The sequence below is a fragment of the Dipodomys spectabilis genome, unplaced genomic scaffold (assembly GCF_019054845.1).
Source record: "Dipodomys spectabilis isolate Male_0828 unplaced genomic scaffold, ASM1905484v1 ptg000134l, whole genome shotgun sequence".
Classification (NCBI taxonomy): domain Eukaryota; kingdom Metazoa; phylum Chordata; class Mammalia; order Rodentia; family Heteromyidae; genus Dipodomys; species Dipodomys spectabilis.
In genome coordinates, this window is record NW_024870811.1 from 3,262,501 (window position 1) to 3,280,076 (window position 17,576).

The 17,576-nt window shown below is 33.2% G+C and overlaps 1 pseudogene; it reads left to right on the plus strand.

Moving 5' to 3' along the window:
• The first annotated feature begins 4,115 nt into the window (after window positions 1-4,115).
• LOC122116450 lies at window positions 4,116-4,215 on the plus strand (annotated as a pseudogene).
• Window positions 4,216-17,576: the final 13,361 nt, after the last annotated feature.

Genomic DNA, 17,576 nt, shown 5'->3' on the forward strand with positions numbered 1-17,576 from the left:
GATTTAACTCTATTCTGTTCCATACATCTTTCTGAGCAAATGCAAGACCAAGAAAAAATAATCTATTGAAATAATTTTGCAAAGAATAACTTCACTGATCCTGATATGGTATCTAAGGAGAGTCTTAAGAGAGAACATAAAAGTGGAGTATACTTCAGTTTCCTCTAAGCATCTTGTTAGCAAAATATATCTTTGAGGTTAGAAGTGATTGAACCAAAAAGTAGTGGAGTATTTATTTTTGTGGAACTTTAGACACAAGAAGACTTTCAAGGTAAAAGAAAAAAAGTATAGCTAAATATTTGTGATCACAGCTTCTTGAATCGGTTTTTTGGAGACAAAGTTTTACATTAGAGTTTGTCCTCATTAACATAGATGTTGGATTTTCGTGGCAACCAAATGCAAGGGTGAAGCTTAATGGACTCCCTTGGACAAGTAAACAGCATGGTAGAAAAAAAATGGCAAATAATATTTAGGAAACTAGTTTGGCTAATTACTTTGCCAGAACAAAGAATGAAAGATATAATTCAAAATCACTTGACTTAAAAGTATGAAGAAAGAGTAGTGAAGAGAGATGAGAGAAAACATAGAGGACTCTTCTGTCTCCAATGGAGTAATGGATTCTTGATCTTGTTTCTTCCATTCTATCTTCACAAGCCATCAAGTGTGGCTGAGGACTGGAGTATCCATTTCAGACAAAGAGAACTCACAGAAGAAAATATTTGCAGCAGATGTAGGTGATTCACAACCTTAGACAATCTACTTAAATCTGTTCAAAATTCTCTGCTACACCAAACTGCCCTCTTTGAACAGCTTTGTTTGCTATTCCCCAGACTACCCTTCATGAACTATTTAAAATTTTGAGAGGTCATATACTCCTCTCTAGAGATTGCTGTTTGGTTGTGATTTTTGTGTGTTTTTGTTTTTTGTTGTGTTTTTTAATTAAATTTCAAAAGGTTGTGCAAGTGTATTACAATAAATATGTCCATCTAATTGTCCAATGCTCCTGGATCAGAGTGACTCCTTCTATCATTCTCAACCAACCCTTCTCCAAGATGTATTTCAGATTTATCACTTCCTTTATCACATGTGTACATTGAGTATTCTAGCTGTACTTGCCCCTTGTTCCATTTTTCATTCATTCTGTCTTTACTATTATTCCTCTCTGGTTTCAACTTCCTGATAGTCATTCTGTTAAACTGTTAATATTCTGAAAGTTTTATATACTATCCATGGAGTTTCAATCCTGCATACACTTGAACTGATGTCAGCTTATATTTCCATAATTCATTCATCTGCAATAACAATTTGCAAGACTGGAGAGGTGAAGCACCTAGACATGATTTTATTCTCATCCATTTGGAAGATTAATCTTTAGTCAACAAGAAAGTTTAAAAATGGCTTAGAATATAATCCTAACTACCAAATTTTATAAATGGCTTTGAAAAAGGTTTATGATTATTTTATTTTACATGGGATAATATTTTCTACTACCTATAAGTTTTGGAAAAAGTAGAAGACTACGATTTTCTACTATACAGGAATATGGTAGAAATAGAAGACAGGTTTTTTGTTTGTCACATCTCTGATGAGTACCCATATTCATGACTTTAAGTCATATTTCTTACTATGTTAGACTGATAGGTAAAACATAAAATAACATATGATAAAGCAACTATTTGTGACATTTTAAAATGCACCTTAGGGGCTTGGAAGGTGGCTCAGTGGTAGAGTGCTTTCCTTGCATGCATGAGGCCCTGGGTTCGATTCCTCAGCATCACATAAGCAGAAAAAGCCAGAAGTGGCGCTGTGGCTCCAGTGGTAGAGTGCTAGCCTTGAGCTGAAGAGCTGAGGGACAGCTCCCAGGCCCAGAGTTCAGGCCCCATGACTGGCAAAAAAATATATATATACCTTAGTAAGTGATTAAACTTACTTTATTAGCTAGTGTTTGGGTTTGAATTATGGGAGGTTTTTCTATTTGACACATTTCTGTAAGGCACATACTGAACAACACAAATGGTGGGTGGTACTATTTCTACACTTTAATGAATGGTTGAACCTGTTTGGCATTAGTGCTGGGTAAAAAAAACAACTCTATTGTAACTTGCACCCTAAACTTGAAAAATTTGTAATGTCAATATTGTCTACTTGTCAAATGTAATTTTGGTGAATGTGATTTTTAAAAGATTATTTGAAAAGGAATCTGTTTTCAGGAGATTAAGTGTAGGTTATCATTGGTTTGAGAATGATAACATTTTTATTCTACAGAAACAAGTTTTACTGAAGTACCAGTATTTTGAAGCATTAACGATCTTCTCAATTAATGTTTTTGTGAATTATATTTGACCTGTAATTCAAGTTTGCCTAGCCTTGGTAGACCAATTATGGATCTATCGTTCTAGGAACTATTTTTTTGCCTACTTATGCTGGACTGAAATCTTTGAGTAATCATTAGAAGAGGGGTATTAAAAATAATTTTGTGACATTTGTGATCTTGGTCACTCATATGGGCTGGTCATTTGTAAACTGAAAGTTTGAATTACTGTACTTTCTCTCAGATTTCGTGATCTCATCTTTCATTTTAAGTTGCATTGCATTACACAATTGCTTACCACTAATTCTGGTGTCATAAGGAATTGAGATGGATTTTCAATTACTTTCTGTTGGCATGTTTCATGAACCTAGGTGAGAAATCTTCCCCTTGTTATCAGATGAAGAGGATAACTAAGACCTGGGATCCTAGGAACCGTGGGTCCTGCAGAAGAATAATACCTTTTAGATATCGTATCAGCAAAATTTGGGTACAATCAGTAGAAATGCTTCAGAAATATAGAGAAAAACATTTTGCAACCAGTGAGTTAAAACAATAAACAGAGCAGCAGAGTAAAATCCCTTATACATTAGAGGAAAACAATTGTTTTTTTTTTACAATGTGAATTCAGAAGACCAAGAATACTTAGAACATATCACAAGTTTATACCAAAGACATTGCATTGATACTTTTTATATTCTAATGTACATTCTAAACCTTATTATTTATATTCCAATCTATTTATTGTAATAAATATCTATTTATTTGTCAAATTATCAATTAATTCTAGTAAGTTCCACTGTGTGAAATAAAATATCAGCACGTATAAATATAAAATATATAACTATAAAATATAATAAAAAAGGCACATGTTTTGCAATGTTCTGTTGTGGTTACGGTATCAAAGGCAACTGTGTTTTAAAATATTATTCCCTTATTTCTACCTCAGTGTTTGGCAGAGTTGGACCTAAAGCTTTACCATTTGGAGATTTACAGCCTAGAGACAAGAGGAAACACTGTGATTAAAACATTACCAATTTAAGGCCTATTATCGAGGAGAAACATATAGACTTCTCTTGTAACTATGAAAATATTTGATGAAAGAAAGGCAGTAGTGTAAATTCCTGCCTGGATGGATGGTAGACTGGCCAGGACATTTGGTAATCATGCATGTGAAATTTTTTTCACCTTCTTGGCTTTAGCTACTATTGAAATGTTAGGTATAAAAAACAATTATATTTTGATAAAATACCTTCTAGCCTAAATGATTCTGCCTTAACTGTTTATCTCTCTATGATCCCTTTTAACTAATATTAGTTTTGTTCCAATAAGAAAATCTATGCTGTCAGGGTAAGATATTCTGGTTGGTCTGTTGCTACAGGGAAGAAGAGTAAAGGGTCAGGTAGACATTTGTACCAGTAAGACATCATTTAGGAATTTTTAAGCTGCAGAAGTTTAGAAGTAGCTCTTAAGCAAGGCTTACTTTGAATCCATTAACTCCACAAAGCTAACTCAGTTTATAAATAAGTTCTTGAAAAACAATCACCTTTGGACCTAGCTATAAAGGCTTCAAAGTATGATCAAATTTAAAATGAAAAAGACTTAAAATAGTCATTGACAAAAAAATTGCAAATGTGAGCAATCGACCAAACAATATAAGCTTTTCCCAATATACACAGAATTTTAGAGAAGTAAGATCAATAACATTTTTAGGAACAATAAGGTTTCCTAGTTAAAAACAGTCAACCAAGGATATATGCCTGTATAAAGATTGCATCAATAACTACTTAAATTTACAGGATACTACATGCTTCAGCAGGACGTTTACCCAAATTACTACAATATAGAGATTATCATGGCATTTGCACAAGGATGATATGAAAATTTGTGAAATATTCCATATTTTTCATTCTTGAGATGCAAGAAATGAAAAACAGTTATTAAAAAATTGATTACAAAAATACAAGTCGTTATGTCGAAAAATGAACTTTACAACTTTGTGCGGGTGGAGGGGTAGCAGGGAGGATTGAGTGGGGGAGCAGGGGAAGGATGGGAATGGATGGGGAGGGCAAATACAGGAGGAGGCTACAATGCTTGATGAGAAATGTACTCATTATCTTGCCCATGTAATTGTAACCCCTCTGTACAGTATTTTCACAATAAAAAATTTAAAATGCAAATGTAACAATATATGTAATTCATTGAACTGAAAGTTAGTTTGACATCAGTGCGTTAAATCCTCACCTTAGAATGGCCTTTATATAGCACAATCTTTACAAAACATTTGAAATTGGATAACATTGTCATTTTATCCCAAAGAAATAAAATACTATAAGGACCTAGGAAAAAAAGGAATCTTAAACTTTTTCTATATGGAATGCTATCTGAGATAACACATTTATTAACGAACCTATATATTATAAAACAATGTATAATTCAAAGTATTATATCTAGGAGAGAATTAAATAGATTATGGACATTATACAAACAAAATACAGAGTATTTTAAAATATACTTTTTTCATACAAGCACCAGAAATATTTTTAGTTTCTGTACTACTCATTTCAACAGATAAGGTAAAGTGATTTCTGATTTAAAAATCACAAACCCTGCAGAAATCATTATAGATGTATACAAACAACTCTTGAATACATTTTGACATCAAAGTCAGGCAATTCATTGAAGAATACTATGGAATCCATGAATTTTTAAAGTAAGATATTGCTGTTGCTTTGTATTGTGAAAATATTTTGTACAGACACAAAGATGGATTGGCATTTTTGAAATTTAAGAATCTTAACCAAACCATTATGAGTTAGGAGAACAATTTTTACAGCCTTCCACAATTTAAAAGAGGTAGTGATACATATTTATCCTTTTGGCAATATTAAATGCAGTTTCTTCCAAGTTGTTCTTCAGACCTGGTTTGATATAATGCTTCAATAGAAGGCGATCCAGCATATCTTTGCTATTTCTATTCCAAGCAGTAAGATGCAAGGGAGTCAAGAGGACTTTAGTTTGGGCATTGGTATCTGCCTCAATGTGAACTAAGAAAGCAGCCACTCTGGTATTATTCAACATATAAGTACTGTACAGGGGTGTCTAGCCATTCACAGTAATTGCATGAATATCTGCCTTGAGCCACCAACTTATGGACAATGTCTAAGTGCCCACTGGAGGCTTCCCGATGAAGAGAGGTATACTCATCATCATCCCTAGTATTCACATGAGTGGCCTTTTAGGAAAGCAGTGTCTGCACTGTAGTAAGCCGATTATTTTCAGCAGCCCAAACAAAAATTTGCTTTAATACTTCTCCATTTTTTTTTTGCAAATGATACCATTCCTCACTTTTCCATCTTGTTCCTTGTCTTCATCAGAATTGCCTAACCAGAGACAGTGAGTACCAGTGGGAATGGGGTGCACATGTATTCCCTAATAGTTCACGTTGGTTGAACTGGTCAGAAAAATCCAGTGAATTTTCTACATCTGTTATTTCACCATGATTTTCTTTCTCTTTTTCCAATTTTACTATTGGAAATTATTCTAACTGGAGAGTAGGGAATTGATATAGAGCAGAGGAAAGGTTTTCCTCCATATTCAAAGGTACAGACTGAAAATGGTACCAGTGGTGTCTTCATGTGCAGCTTATTATAGGAATGAGAAAATATGAAATAATGCCTCCTATGTAAATGATTTGGGAAATGGCAGAGCAGAAAGTGAAATGATGCAACCAAAAATATAAAAGCAAAATAAATTAGGATAATTATGGAGCAGTCACATTATCTATGAGAACCATGAAAGGGAGAGAGGAAGAGAGAGACAGATGTGCAATGACCTAGCTAGCCACAAAATCCATGCCTCTGATCAATTTATAGAGCAAACAATTTTATTTTTTAAAAGAGATGGAAATGGAATTTATGTATTTACTTGAATTTAGTAAATACATTTTTATTAGCCTACATAAAGAGACATAGCTTTGACCAAATTACAGACAAAAATCTAAATCCTTGATAATTCTAGTAACAGATCTGCCTGAAATCAATTGAATCACACTTTTCCTGTAGAGTAAAGGAATAGGTCCAGGCTCGGAAAGCATCTAGAGAAGGCAGGCCGATTGTATCTGTGACAAAACTTTGTGGAAAATGGTATCAAGGATTAATTACTGGTGATCCACTTGCACTGGAAGTGTGAATCTGAACTATTGCTTGCTGATTCTGAACTATTGCTTTAATAATTATAAGTTCCAAGAAGAAGAGGTGAGATTTAATTGATAGCAAAGGATTAGTAATACAGTTTGACTTCTCATTAAGCACCTTCAATCATCAAAATCACATGAAGACAATAGACAGGCCTACTTTTTTAGATGAAAACAAGTATCTTTAAAAACAAGGTAATTAAGTATTCCTACAAAGGACTTCTATTTTACTACCTCATTATTTAGTTTTTTCTAATGTTGGGTAACAAATAATGGATCTATTAGAAAGCTCTTACAGCTCATATGTTCAATAGTGAGTTCTCTTATATTATACCATGGTATTTTTGTTTATGGTTTTAAGAAGAAATTTACTAGCTTAAATTTCTGACAAGACAATATCATCACTGTACAACTTGCTTCTATACTCTAAGTTTTAAATTACTATCTAATATGTGTATTAGATAGCTATAGAGGAAAAACTAGAAGCCACACTTGTGGCTCATGTGTTTATCCTTGCTAATCAGAAAGATGAAATCTGAGGATTGTGGTTTGAAACCAATCCAAACAAAAAAAGTCCATTAAATTCTGATTTGAAAGTAACCAGCAAAAGCTAGAAATGGAGCTGTGGGACAAGCAGTAAAATTCTAGGCTTGAGAAAACTACAACAAAAAATCAACAAATTCTGGGACAGAGCCAGGCCATGAGTTCAAGCCTAATATTAGCACCAAACAAATTAATTAATTAATTAATTAAAATAAATTAAGTGGTCACATGTGGCGAGGCAAGTAAAATGTAACACCCATGGTGACTGGATTGTGTATTATTTTGTAATAAGGCAAATTAACGTTTGTCCTAATCACTAAAACTTTATTTGTACTTTTTTGTACTAAACCCTGAATTTAGCATGCAAGTATATGTGTGTACATGTGCACACATGTGTGTATGTGTATATGTGTGCGTGTGCTGTTGCAATGTTGCTTGCCAATGTGGACAAGGTGAGGCTCAAAAGAGCTAATTGTGTTGCAATGTTTTTATTTATCAGTGTTCTGTCATGTCATTTCTGTGGAGCCACCCTTCTGTACATTTTATTTGTCAAATAATAACATCATCATAATCAAAGCATATACAAAATTAAGTTAGATAAAAGAGACCACTTTCAGCTCTTATTATATGTTAGGTAAGAAGATACAGATATAATTAGGTAGTAAGTTATTGCTGTAAGATGACTGTCAGTACAAAATATGTATTTGACCTCTTAAATTGGTTATACTTTTAAGATATACTCATGGAGTGAGTTTCACTAACTTGACCAAACAGGTATTACTCTCTGGTTATTCACAAGGTGAATAAACTCTTTCCGGATTTCTGTTGAAAATAACTTTCTTTGTAACATCATATCTATTCTCACTAAGATAATCAACCCTGTATTTATTAGGTTTGAATATCCCATCATATTGACTGAAAACCAGTATTGTGGATATGCTTGCTAGATATACCTTTCAAAACAAACAAACAAAAAGCATGTGTCACCTCCAGATTGTGGATGCATTTGAAGTTGTTTTGTACATGCAATGGGATCTTCACTAATGGCTCTTTCGTGGAAGTAACTATCACAACTTTAACAAATAAGGCTTTTCGAATATCTTTTCCAATATAAATAACAACCCGAGAGCGTCTTGCAATTTCTGAAAAGCCTTTGAATATTTTTAGTATTATTTCAGTTCATTGACTATAGAGCTATAGACATTTCTGAAATAAATATTAAGATATGAAGAGGTAAGTGGCTATATAGGCTTCTTATGCAATAGAATATTATGAAATATTATGAAATAGAATAAAAAGACATAAGTGAATTTGGTAAGCTAATTATTAGTATAACTTTGTTTTCTAGTAACAGTTTTTTTTCTTATTTTTGGGTCCTGTCGTGGGGCCTTGAACTCTGGGCCTGGGCACTGTCCCTCAGCTCTTCAGCTCAAGGCTAATGCTCTACCGCTTGAGCCACAGCGCCACTTCCGGCTTTTTCCTTTTTGCTTATGTGTTGCTGAGGAATCGAACCCAGGGCCTCATGCATGCAAGGCAAGCACTCTACCACTGAGCCACCTTCCCAGCCCCAATAAAAGTTTTTTGAATGTAGATGATGCAGCTTAATTATTTCCGTTGTGGCTCTGTACTTCAGTTAGTTTTATAATCTTGATAATTATAAGAGTGAATTGTAGAAAAATAAAGGTATTTGAAAATGATGGATTAATCTTGTGTTTTCTGTCCTACTCCCAAGAAAATGAGTTATTTTCAAGTGTTAATATTTTATCATTGAATCTTCAATATCACAAGAAATTTTGAAAAACATGCAGTAGTATTGATGTCTTTTTAAACCAATTGTATTCACAAGTTGGAGAGTCTTTAATTCATGCTTAGGTCTTGGTGTCCATGATTTTTAACCTCTCGTTCCTAACATTAATGATAGGTAAGACTGCATTTTTGGGTATATGAAAGGTAAATATTCATCTGGGGTCAAAGGTGATTTTTATATCAGTCTTGCTTTAATAACATTTTAAAGTAATACATTTCTCTCAAAATGTTGGCTATAAAAAGCAATCAAAATACCTCTAATGGTAAACAACTTATGTGAGCTACAATGTGGAAATGATTGGTCTATAAGACCTGCAATCTGTTTCCATCAGGAATTGGGGAGATTATTCTTTCAGTATGACCGCGATGCAGTGTTGTTATGGGATAGAATATAATTTCTACAATTTTGAGCTAGAAATCAAGAATGTTATAGTTTAGCAGTTCCTTTCACCAGGGAGGTATAAATTGATTATGAACTTGGAGTTTTCATACTGCAGTTACCTATTTCCTTTTTTTTTTTTTTGGTTGGTCTTGGCACTTGAATTCTGGGCTTGAGTACTGTCCCTGCACTCTTCCGCTCAAGTCAAGCACTGTACCGCTGGAGCTACAGTGCCAGTTCTGGTTTATTAGCAGTTTATTATAGATAAGAATCTCTCGGACTTTCCTGACTGGGCTGTCTTTGAACCGCGTTCCTCAGATCTCAGTCTCCTGAGTAGCTACGATTACAGGTCTAGCCACCGAAATCCCGCTTAGTTTCCTATTTTCTAACAAAGATAAAGTGAAATATTATTAAAGTGTGGACAATAATTCTGGGAAATTTTCCTAGAATTAGTGGACTAAGTGCTGGTATTTTAGTCACAAAATAGAATGAAGTTATTTGATATGGTGGGAATGGGCCGCAGGCTAAGATTTACCATTTGTGAAATGTTGTACTAGTAATTCCAACTCTGAAGACTTCAATATCATCACCTGAGAATTAGAAATAGAAGTAGTTCTACTTTATGGGATTATTGTGAGGATTAAATTAGATACCATAGGTAACGTACTTGGAAAAACAATCAGCATTTGATCCTTTCTACCTGTTATTTTATCATGTGATGAATTCTAACATTTTCACTGTGATTTTTATATTGTTTCTCTTTAGGATATGCAATGTGATGTATTGACATTCATTTTGTTGATCACTTTTCTGTCATTTTGAGGAAAATAACTGCAAAGAAAATTTCTGAGAAGGAAACTATTATTTTGACTCATGATTTAAGAGAACACAGTTTAAGGTTCAGATGTCTCCACTGTTTTTTTTTTTTGGGGGGGGGTCCGGTCGTGGGGCCTGAACACTGGGCCTGGGTGATGTCCCTCAGCTGTTCAGCTCAAGGCTAGCTCTCTACCACTTGAAACACAGCGCCACTTCTGGCTTTTTATTTTTGCTTATGTGGTGCTGAGGAATCGAACCCAGGGCCTCAGGCCTGCAAGGCAAGTTCTCTACCACTGAGCCACCTTCCCAGCTCCATCTCCATTGTTTTTAATTATATTTTTATTAAATAGTTGTATGAAGGAATTTCCATTCAACAAATCAGTTTATAAGTACAATGGATCTTTATGTAACTTTCCAATACCCTTCCAAACCTCACCCCACTTTCATTGCTTCTAGTTTCTGCATTGAATATTATACCTTCCCTCTCTTCATCCATAACTCTCTTTATTCCTTCCCTTTGACTTCGGCTCATATCTTCCAAATGATAGTTTCTTGGTATTCATTTTATTGGAATAAAAGTTCAATTTTATAAGAAATTACACTTTTAAATACTCGTCTGCAAAGAGCATGCTTTGGTTAATACTGTTGTGTAAACTTGCATAAAGTCCTATGTTCCAAATACGCGACAGAACATGGGTCCTTCGTGTGTCTGGCTCTGACTTAGTTTACTTAGCATATTTTTAGATCTATCTATTTCTTTGCAAATTACGTAACAGTCTTCATAATGGATGGGTGCAATCCAATTGTGTATATGTGCTCCACTTTCTCCAACCATCCCTCCACCATAAGACATCTGGGCTGTTTTCATAACTTGGCTACGGTAAATAGTGCAGCAGTCAACATGGTTGTGGAAGTGATTTTCTGTATCTTTTGGAAGAATTCATCACTATCTTTCTGGGAGCAATCCTCTAGACAATTTTCCAGAATAAGCACATCCCTCCTTTCACATCACAATGTTTTGCAAGGCCTCAAAAACACACTACCCCCTACAGGTCTCAATAAGCTAAAACCACACTGGGCCCATATTCTTTCAATACATTTTTTTTCATGATTATACACATAATTTACTGAGAAGCTTCTATGTACTTTTCTAATGTGGGAATGAGGGACATGACAATAGAGTAAAAGTAAGAAAATTTCAATTTAATTAGCTATTATAATATTTAAAAACATTTTCAGCTCTAACTCATAGCCTCACTTACTATTATTTTAATCTTTATTTGAGTACTTCATCAATCCCCTAAATTATAACAGGTGTGTTAAATACAAAAGCAAAAATTGTGGTTTGATTTTGACACTCATGTGTGAGGATGCACAATATGGGCAAATAGATAGATTGGAATTAATACCCATTATCCATTATGTTAAATTAAGATGGTTTTCCCAAACTGATTCTCGCAATTCATATTCATTAAACAACAAGAAACTTGTGACAATTCCCTTTGTTTTGCTCCTTAATAACTTTTGTTTCCATTTTATTTTACAACGAAGGTTGATATTTAATAAATCTACTGTAGATACAAAGATACGATAAAATATTTCTGTCTGTATGCATTGATATATACATACACACATCTATTACACAGGTTGTAATGATAATTTATAACTTCTGTAACTACATGATTTACTAAACTATTTAAAAAATAGACAGCTTATGCCTGGAATCCTGGTTACTCAGGAGGATGAGATCTGACGATCATGGTTTGAAGCCATTTTGGCAAGAAAGTCCATGAGCCTCTTATCTCCAAACATCAAACAGAAAATCAGAATTGGAACTGTGGCTCAAAGTAATAGAGTGGTAGCCTGGAGAGAAAAAAGCTCAGAGCATCACACAGGCTCTTAGTTCAAGAACTACAATCTAGCCAAAAATCTAATTTACACCTGTGTAAGTAGAATATTTCCATCACCCAAATGCATATCCATACTCATTTGCAAGATAACTCTGTTATGTCTGGAGTTCCACACAACATTATAGCTTAAGTAGAAGGGATCACAACATGGGTTCACTCTATCTCTCTCATAGTTTTTTTTCTCCACTGAAATACTCAAATCTTACAATCATTCCAATTATTTAAAGTTATAGCTTTTTTCTTCCTTACCCATAATAGAGTTTGCATTGAGTGTCTTGTGTCTCCTAAATGGGTGTTCTTAGCACTTTGTCATGCCCCAGCCCTAAATTACCATGATTATTTTTCAGATAGAATCTGGCTTCCTCCTTGTGTATGATCTTGGGCTCATTCCACTTTATGTTATTCTTCCTGGAATTTAGAATAACAGGTGCATGGCATGGCTTTGTGTACAGATCTTTCTGTCCAGTCTGGGCTTTAACCACTGTCCTCACAACAGTAGACTCCCATGTAGTCAGGATTCTCAAAAGCTTATCATAGCTGATTTTTAAAAAAAATCATTGCATTTCCTGCAGGTTTTTAAGTACTGAATTAATTTGTGTTTTCTTGAGTTGTTTTGTTTCATTTGAATGTATGTGTTGAGTTGTTCCAAACTTTCCTTTTGTTTCTTTCACTCACGTTCTTACCTAAGTGCTGAGAAACCAATTCTTCTTTCTCAAAATAGTCAAGGTGAACATTATTTATTCCAAAGCAATTTCAGTAATATTTAAATACCTTCATACATATGAATGTTATACGAATGCTAAGTGCTGAGAATGGTCTTTTTATTTTCACAGCAGTCTTTGGCATACACAGACAGATCATGAAATATATGAAGATAATAAAACTACACATGCTTGCCAGGAGGAGAAAATCCTATTATTAATTGTTTGACAAAGGCTTCCTTTCTCGTGAAAGAAATATGCTGTTTGATGCAGAATTTCACAAAATCCTATAGCTAGGAAGAACCTAAACAATCATCTAATACTACAGAGTTGAGTGAGATGAATTGCCCTCCTGAATAATTTACTTTTGGGTCATATAAAAGCAGGCTTGCAAAAAGAGAATAGACTTTAGAGAAACATGATCAGTTGTATGTAAATAGCTGCTTAGCTGATTTTGTTAATTTGTGAACCAATACATGGCAATAGGGTACAACAAGGTAAAAAAAAATTAAAGAAGGTAGCATTGAAATACTCATTGTTGTGTTTGTGTGTTCACGCACACGTGTGTATGCACACGCACATTTGCAGGAGCTCATGCATGTATTCATCATTCCTGAAGCTTGATAGTGCCTGGGCACTATCCCTAAGCTTCTGTGCCCAAGGATAGTGGTCTACCACTTGAGCTCCACTTCTGATTTTTTGGAAATAATCACATGTATTTTCATGATTGGACTGGCTTTGAACAGTGGTCTTCAGATCTCAGCCTCCTGAGTAGCTAGCTAAGCTGATTAAGCCTCTGAGTAGCTAGTTAAAGTTCTGACTGTCCTTTATGCTTCACTGCTCTTTTATTCTTTTCCTGAGGTACAAGCCTAACTCATATATATGTCGAGTTTTTTTAAAAATACTACTACTGCTTGGCACCAGGGGCTCCCATCTTTACTCTTAACTACTTAGGAGGCTTGAGAACAGAACCCAAGCCAAAAGTTTAGTGGACTTCCTTCTCACTCTATAGCTGGGTGCACTGGATCATTTCCACGATCCTGCACTATCTAGAGGCAAAGATTGGAAGGACTGCAGAATCCAGGCCAGCCAAGGTAGACAGCTAGACAAGTTGGTGTGCAACTCTGATGCCATTGATGATGGGAAGGCTAAAAAGACAGATCAGGTGCATGTTCTTGTGGAAAGGGAACCCCTATCCAATCATTAACCACTGATATGACGCCAGCCTAGCAAGAACAATACTCCAAGTTGAAATCCCCACAGTTACCCACAACCAAAATAGGTAAATACATTAACATCCCACAACGTAGTACAATCTGTTCTTTAATATCATCTTTATCTGATTATCATATGATGTGACAGAATAGTTTCTTCATTATCTTAAGATATATTTTAAAAGACCTAGAAAATTCTTTCTCACTTATTAAGTGCAAACGAATGGCAATTCATCTCACTTGTTACATATTTGACTACCACTATAAATTCATCTTATGATTTTTATTAATAGTAATATATTCTGATTTATTACTTTACTTGTAACATTTATAAACTTTTTGCTTCTCTGCTGAAGTTTAAGTATTTAAATAGTATCATCAAAGTATATTCCTTGGGTTCCTAGGACAGTTTTTTACAAAGTTTTTAACCAATGGCTTCTAAGAATTCTTAATTGGTATATTATTTAGTTTATTTTTTATTTCAATTTAATTTTATTGTAAAGGTAATGTACAAAGTGGTTACAGTAACATAAGTAAGGTAATGAGTTCATTTTTTAATGGAAGGAACATTCTTATCCCCTCCATTGATTTTCTTGTACACTCAAAAAAAGAAATACTGATACTTTAGCTGGTGCTATTGATCAATGGGTACTTTTGCTTTCTTTGTTCATGCATTTTTTTATTATAAAATTGATATACAGAGGGTTTACAGTTTCTTCAGTCAACTAAAGAATGCAATTCATTTCATTTTCTAAATTTCAAATTTTGAACTTAATTATTTTCTTTTGTTTCTTTAGAGTAATTCTTTTTTCAGAGTCGAAGGATTAGTTAATTTAATTTTGCATGAGTTTTACAATGTAAATTATTTAGACACATATATTTTGCTTTTAAAATATTTAATATGAATATTTAAAAATTGTTTTCTTAATTTTTATATGGTTGGTGAATTTAAATAATTTTAATTTCTTATAGTTCTAAACATATTTGTCCTTACTGTGTTTCCAAGAAGCACATACTTTATTAAGAAGGCTTCATTACCTGGTCACTTTTTGGAAATATTTGTACTTGAATTAAAAAAATGTTTGAGCAGGGAATGGTGATTTGTGGCTTCCATTTTCTAGCTATGGTGGGAAATATAAGCAGGGTTTGTGATTCGGGAGAGGCTTTGAAATGATGAGACCTTTATTATAAAAGTATCCAGAGTGAAATGATTAGAAATATAGCCATCTCTAGCGAGATATAGAGCATCTGGTTATCATATTCTAAATCTTGAGTTAAAATACCAGTAACATCAATCTTTTGTCAAAATAAAAGTATACATGTTTCAAAATGTTTATTATTTAAAACTTGTTTGCAAAGGTTCTCGTGTCTTCTATTTCTTAATTTTCAATTTAGTTGATCTATAAGAATCCAAGTATATTGTGAGTATTTTATTTCTAGTAAACTTTTAAATAGTATGAGCAATAATATGATTTCATATTAACATATTTTTACTATTTGTGATAATTACCTCTGTTTAATATGATAATAACAATATTCCAAATGTGTGTATGTTGTGTGTGTGTGTGTGTGTGTGTGTGTGTTAATGTGGGTTTTTGTGTGTGTGTGCTTTGGGTGTACTTTGTAATGTTTGGGCGATCACACCATTGCTTCACACATGCTATGCCAATGTTTTACCATTGGGCTATAGTGTTTTAAATTATTACTTTTAAATTTTCATTTCCTATTACTTCAAAATCATATATGATAAAATATGATCCATCTTCTATCCACGTTAGCAATTTTTATTGTTATTTTATTGTTATTTACAATATTTCTACTGCCTTTCCACTTCCAAACTCTTGTGTTTGTTATTGATAAAGTTTTATTTTGCTTCTTTTCTCTCTTCATTCTTTTTCCCTTTAGAGTTTACCTACCCTTTCTTTTATTTCTTTGTTATCATCTTCCTATTACAATTTCTTTACATTGTAACAGGTTTATACAATGCTTTATTTTCTATTTTATTTTCTATTTTTCCCATGTTCTCTGATTCTCAGTCAAAACTATTAGGTGGATTAAAACGAAACTTGATTCAGGACACCTTATATTGTTCTTTCTCTTCTCTGAAGTCTTTCTGGTTTTTGAAACACAGTACCAATGACATACAGCTCCTATGTGGTCCATCATTCTATTCCCTCTCACTCTCTTCTGCTGTGCATCGTTATCTAAATCTTAACTCATTCCTAAATTAATTTTAGAAAACAAATATAGTCTTAGAGCAAACTAGCCTTGGAATAGATTTCTTGTTTTGAAAGTACAAAAGAATTGATAATCCTTTGCATTGGAAATCATTTTAAAATGTTTATCACTTATTATAATTCATATGCCAAGCAAGAATAATTTTATATAATCATTACAAATATCATTTTATTACTACTGTAGACTAGAATTAAAGTCCAATCCCAATCTATTACCCAAATCTCATTATTCTTAATTCCTAATCCTCACCTAAATATCTTAAACAATCTAAATAGTCTTGTCTTTAACATAGACGTAAATATTCTATACTTTTACTTAACATTTTCCAGGGGCATGTATTCATGTTTCTAAGAAATGTTCACAGCAGTTAAAATTTGCTTTTGTGAAATTAATGTGATACATTTTGTTGTTGTTGTTTGCAAGACTTTGGCATTGTCCCCAATGTTTTTATGCTCAAGGACAGCACTCCACAACTGGAAGCACAGAGCTAAATCCTGTTTTTAGTGATTAATTGGAGATAAGACTCTAACAAGTACTTTTCTGTCTGGGCTAGTTTTGAACACAATTCTACGATCTCAGCACCCAGAATAGCTCGAATTATAAGTGTGTCACTGGCACTTGGTTTGATGTATTTTTTAAATTTTAATTATGTTTTAAGATGTATCTTTCACTATAATGTACATCATTCTACACAGAAATTTAAATATATGTACATATTTCTGATGACAAATAATCTCTAAAAATCTTTCTGCACATATTGTATATATAGATATATATGTATATGTATTTCTGAAGACAGACTCCCTCTAAAATTTTTATGCTACTATTTTGACCTTTTACATTTCAAAGATATACAGTCTTTTTCTAAAAGTTCCTGAGAATAAAATAACTAATACTTGATTTGAAAGTAGAGTTTATTACTTTAAAGGAAATTTTAGATATACACATGATATTGTAGTAACATTTAGAGTATATCACTTGAAAATAGTTCTGTTCAAACTCTTAAATATTTGTGTGTAGTGACGGAGAGTCAAGTTAATTCATACTGGTTAGGAATTTGTAATGCTTCAAAAATCTATTCCATAATTTGTTAAAAGCACATAGTCAAGTTACCTGATAGGGTTTAGTTTTTTTTTAGTTTCTTTATTTGTTCAAAATTTTAATATGGATGCATGCACAGTGGTAACATTAAAATTATTAATCAAAAGACAAATAATAGCAACGTCATAGACACATACCAGACTTTCAATAATTAGCACTTATGATGCTAATAATAATTTTGGTGAGGATGATGACCACAGTGTAGCCTGATGATGACTTATTTTTATTTCTGCATGAAAAAATTGTGATTTTAAACCAACAAACTGAATTTGACTCTTTTCTTATTTGTAAGGTAGGATGGAAAATGTAAGGACTCTTCACTTTTCTTTTTTCTTGCTCTAGAATTCAACAAATTCATTCTTCAA